A 6,000-nucleotide genomic window follows, 5' to 3' on the forward strand; every position below is an offset into this window, starting at 1 on the left:
AGAGTAATGTATGTGATGTTGTCTCATATTCATATTATTATTATATAATATAGGTTACTATCTGTTCTCGGACTTCTTACGCTTAATAATTTAACAAAAAAATGTTGTTGTAGCCTAAGTGATTCCCTATTACATCAGGTTTTTGTGAGTGAAAGTCCTGTCAAAATCAGTCCAACCGTTCCAGAGATTAGCCGGAACAACGAGACACACAAAACTTGTAATAATTTTTATGCCCTTACCGTGTATATTTTACTATATGTATATACATCGCTATCCCGTAGACATATTTTTTCAACAGCTATCATAAAATTCCAGTCAACTTGCACGAAATTTTAATTAATTATACATTTAAACCTCCTTCGTGAATCGATTCGTCTATTAGTGAAAACCGTATAGAATTTGGGAGCTGTAATCTATAATGTGTTCGATACATCGAAACATATCTCAAATGGCATGTCGTCTTCAACTCATCCAAATGGGATGGGATTATCATGTTTCGAAAACTATAAATAAATAAATATGGGATTTATCAGTTACAATTATTAACAACCTAATTGTCGACTTTGCTACTTATTTAGCTATCATCTTTAATGTGTACAATAGTATTTTTCCTGATATGTTAAAATTAAGTAAAGTAATCCCAATATTTAAGTCGGGTGATAAAAATGACCCAAACAATTATAGATCGATCTCTATTTTGCCATTTGCAAATGCCGTATTGAATAAAATTTTTGAAAAAATCATGCTTAATCAATTGTTTTCATACTTTATCGCTCGACTACTGATGCGGGTGTAGCATTTGTTGAGCACATTTATGGTGCACGCATCATCACAAAGTTTTGTGAAAAGTCACAAAACGCTATTGAAGTTTTTTGTGACTTATCAAAAGCTTTTGATTGCGTCAGGCATGATATTCTTCTAGAAAAACTTAAGAGCTGAGATGGCCCAGTGGTTAGAACACGTACATCTTAACCGATGATTGCGGGTTCAAACCCAGGACCAGCACCACTATATATATGTATGTGCTTAATTTGTGTTTATAATTCATCTCGTGCTCGGGGGTGAAGGAAAACATCATAAGGAAACCTGCATGTGTCTAATTTTATCCAAATTCTGCCACATGTGCATTCCACCAACCCGCATTGGAACAGCGTGGTGGAATATGTTCCAAACCCTCTTCTTAATAGACGACGAGGCCTAAACGTTTTACATATTATTGATACAAGAAATAAGAATTAACTTGTAACCCCTAGTTTCCGTTTGCATACGGTAAAGAGAACGTTTTTGGGCAATGGTATACGCATATATAATAAGATACCGGGAAATGTAATAAATTTACTATTTTCAAAATTTAAGAAGATTATTAAGGCTAAATTAGGAAATAAATCATAATATTAAAAGAGTACTTTTTAGAAAAAAAAGCCTGGTGTTATGCTCGGGTTCCATGATAGGGCACTAATTACTGTAAATAACAGCATTGTAAATCTGTTTATATGAAAAGAGCAACTATGCGAGTCTCTTGCCGTGTCTTCTCGCTAGAAGCTGCTTTCCGAAACGGTGGCAGTATTTAATTATCGACAATTCAAAAACGTTTAATTGTGAAGTTTACTTGAATATAATTGATTTGATTTTTTTATTATATTTGATCCAAATATCCGTTACACATCCGATATCACAAAAATTGGATATCGCACAGGTATATAATTTACGAGCTCCGTGGTCGAGTAGTGTGTACACCGGTTTTCATAGTACGCTACTCCGAGGTCCCGGGTTCGTCCGGCCGAGTCGATGTAGGAAATTCATTAGTTTTCTATGTCGTCTTAGGTCTGGGTGTTTGTGCCGTCGTTCCTTCTGATTTTCCACAACACAAGTGCTTTAGCTACTTACATTGGAATCAGAGTACTGTATGTGATGTTGTCCAATATTTATAGGGTTGGCAACTAAGTGATTGCAAATTTCAAACAAGAGGGAAAATTTGAATTTTTTTTTATTTTTTTAGTTTTTGATATATCTAAACATTTTTAATGCATATGTGCGATACATTGAGTTTCTGTGCAATATCACGACGTGTTGTGCAATCTGAATCGATAATGGCCCTGATATGACGATCGACTTCGAATGGGCAGCCAGATCGTTGAGCATTTTCCGATGAAAAATCACCAGAACGAATTCTGGCAAACCAATTTCGACACTGCCTTTCTTTCAAGGCTCCATTCTCGTATATGGCATATAACTTCTTTTGTGCTTGCGAGGCATTCTTGCCTTTTCGGAAGTAATACAATAAAATATGTTTGAAGTGCACGTCCTGTTCTTCTATTTTTTAATTGGGATAAAAACAAAACTAAGGCACTAATCGATATATATATTTTTACTAAATTAAAGTGAGAAGTCTAAACAATTAGAAAAAAATATAGGTTAGGTACTTTGACCACTTTCACAAAACAAAAAAAAGCCTAAAGTCCACCTATCCACAAAATCGGCAATCACTTAGTTGCCAACCCAATATTATATAATACGTAGTGCATGGAACTTATTTCAATAATTATAGCTCATCCTAACCAATAGTTCACTTAATATTGCTTAACCGTGCTTAGAGAATAACCCGGTCAAATTCGGTCGATCATTTTAAAGCTAAATCTGTTAACCAACACAACCGTCCTTGGACATTCACTGAGATTAATGTATATATATTTTGGTTAAAACGTCGTGAGTTCATTGAAATTTAATTTAACATAATAATGCTAAACATTTATTGGCATTTGGCGCGCCTCGGGGTTAAGATTAGGGTTGCCAGCTTATATTCTTGGTGACCAATCAAATTAATAAGAGTAGTAATTAAAAAAAAGTAATTTTTAAAATTTGGTTGTCAGTAATCAAATAACCCAATCCATTGTAGTCCACAACGCGTGCATCCTAACCGATGATTTTTGATGATTTTGATGATTTTTGAACACTCAGGTTCTTATAATTGAATTGAATATAATTCATAATTAGCCTCATGCTCGGCGGTGACGGAAAACATCGTGAGGAAACTTGCATGTGCCTAATTTCAAAGAAATTCTGCCACATGTGTATTCCACCAACCCGCGTAAAAACAGCATGCTGGAATATGTTGCAAAACTTCTCCTCAAAGGGAGGGAAGGCCTTAGCCCAGCAGTGGGAAATTTAAAGGCTGTTGTTGTTTTTGTTTGTTGTTGTATTGTATCGCTCAACGTTAAATTTTACTTAATTTGAATGAGATTTATTTTTAATCTGTCTAAGTTCACCATAAAGCAGGATGATTATCTGCCCCGTAACAAGTTTCGCGACGCATGCGCATATTTAAGTAATGGATTCGGAAAGTCCCTCTTCCAAGATGGAAGAGGGACATCTCTTTTCACTGCTACTCTCTATCCCTTGGTGTTTTTTGGTGATTTGTACATACAACGTTGCTAATCTACGCGCATAATCAAACCAAATCGATTTCATTCAAGTAAACTTCACAATGAAGCGTTTTTAAATCGTCGACAATTAAATGTTACCGTATTTAATAAATAGATTTACAATGCTGTTCTTCAGAATCATTGTTATATAAATTTGATTTATTAAGTTAACCTTAATAAACATTTTCAATTTTATAAAAAAATTAATAAAATTGTAGTGTCTGTTTGTAATATTAAAATAACCCTTTTTTATTCAATATATATGCAATTTTTATAATTTTTGTCTGTCTGTTTGTTCCGGCCAATCTCTGAAACGGCTGGACCGATTTTGACGGGACTTTCACTAGCAGATATATTCCCTAAATAGGTACATATGTATACACGGTACACATACAAAAATAACATTATTCACAATTTTTGACTTTTCTTTCTGTTCATTCCGACTAGCCAGGAGTAATTATTCAACAATAACTTTTTTTTTAAATTCAAACGCGCCAAGTTTTTTTTTTAAGAAGTTAGGTAGTCGAGCCAATGAGCTACCTTATTCTATAGTCAACACTGCCAATAGATATAGCTATGTACTATAAGAAACATCAAACAATCTTTACATCTCCAATTTGCCACTAACTATGGTAACTTAGATGTTATACCACGTATTCCTCTAGTTTGGCTGGATAACTTCCCTTTCAAACCGGACCAATTCAAATCAAAATAAACTTTATTTAAGTAGGCTTTTACGAGCACTTTTGAATTGTCATTTAACAATTAAGTGAAGCTACCACGTTCGGAAAGAAGATTCTACCGAGAACAACCCACAAGAAACTCAGTGGTTACTCTTCCTCAATATTTAAAAAATACAGTCATGTTAGTAAAAACGCTGAGTATTACTGCTCGACGGTAGAATGTAAGGTATGATGGTAGGGGTATATAATTATATAGGGGTATATAAGAGTATATAATTCAATATTAAGAAAAAATATTCATTTAAAGAAAGCAACTAATTTATTTTATCCCATATTTGTTATATTGTGATATTCATTCATTATAAATTATTTTATAACTATTAGTTGCGAAGTTTATAATCAGCTCGGCGTACGGTAAAGCCGTTTTTTTTTAAATTTTTTCGAGTTATTTCAAGCAAACACTTGAATTCTTGCTTACTTATTATCCAGAACCCTAGATTGGAATAGCGTAATAAAATAAGATCATTTAAAAAAGGAGAAGTTTTAGCATTTAGAGGCTTAATTTTTTTTTTTTTGTAAATTACATTCATATGAGTTGGATCAACTTCTGCCACCAACTTACATTGGAGAAGACATTTGCTAAACAATGGGTGATTTATTGGTTACTTTATTACCTTAGCTTTACACTAAGTATTCCTTTTTTGAAATTCGGTTTATATATTTTTTTTAAATGAATATTTTTAAGAGATATGAAAGCTATATTATTTAATTCAATATGTTTGTTATGTAATTTTAAATAACATGTTTATTTAAACTTGACATTATTCAAATTTTTAAATACCTATTGTGTTTAAAAAAATTAAGTGAAAAAATAATAATGGGCGTTTGTCATTGTATAATTATTTAAAAAAAATAACAAAAATAAATTCTGTTTATGAACCATTTAAACTATTAACGTATTTTAAATAGATCACTTACCTATTCGTATTTAATTAAAATTAAAAATAATGAATTACAAAATTAGAATAATGAATTATAACAATTTTTTTGACTAAAATTATATAATTTCAAAATACTCGAATTTGAAACCGTTTTTTATTTCTTTTACTTTGTATTTTGGTAAAATTTTAATTAACGCTCGATGTTAAACCAAACCACGGTATGTAGTACTTAGTATTTCTCTTGAACTGGGGTCAAATATCTACGTTCACTATAAACCACTGGTGCCTTGCCGGTAATGGTTAAAATATTTTATAAACCTTACTATAAATCTGGTCTTTTGACATTTAGCAGAAATCTAGGTTGATTCTACCCTGACCTTAAATATAAAATTAAAAAATTAATAAATAACGTTTAATATAAACTATTGGTAACCAAATACTTTACAAATATTTAAAAAAAAGAAAACAAATAATATTATTTGATTTTTTTCGATAAAACGCAAATAATAATAATAATTTAAAATAATTAATAAAATTAACTTACCTTAAAATTATATCCAATTAAAAAAAAACAAAACTGATTCTAAATTCACATAAAATTAAAAATTATTATAAATCAGTTTTAGCTGTTTCGTTTGCTATAAAAATAAATATTAAAAAATTGAACTGTCAAAACGCGCGCGCTTTACCGCGATGCCTTCGTGCGTTGTTGCGAAACGGTGTGATGTGACTACAGCCATTCATCTTGGCCTCGACTAATAACGATAATGCGTTATTACTATTACAATCATTAATAAGCATTTGACAATTAAAAACTATTTGGATGTCGCACGAATGTTGACTTTATAATAATATTAGGATAAATGAATGGATATCTTTTTTTTTTTTTTTTTTAATTTACTCAGCTACACTACAGCTATGGTAAAGACGAAAAGTTTATGTTTTTGTGTGTGT

The 6,000-nt window shown here is 31.4% G+C and overlaps 1 protein-coding gene across 1 annotated transcript in view; it reads right to left on the reverse strand.

Moving 5' to 3' along the window:
* LOC124542038 (scavenger receptor class B member 1-like) overlaps positions 1–5,781 on the reverse strand; it is a 57,373-nt gene extending 51,592 nt beyond the window's left edge. The window contains exon 1 of the mRNA XM_047119993.1: positions 5,591–5,781. The gene's annotated coding sequence lies outside the window, so the exon portion shown is untranslated. The remainder of the gene's footprint in view (positions 1–5,590) is intronic.
* Positions 5,782–6,000: the final 219 nt, after the last annotated feature.

Source organism: Vanessa cardui, chromosome 29, assembly GCF_905220365.1.
Source record: "Vanessa cardui chromosome 29, ilVanCard2.1, whole genome shotgun sequence".
NCBI classification, from domain to species: Eukaryota; Metazoa; Arthropoda; class Insecta; order Lepidoptera; family Nymphalidae; genus Vanessa; species Vanessa cardui.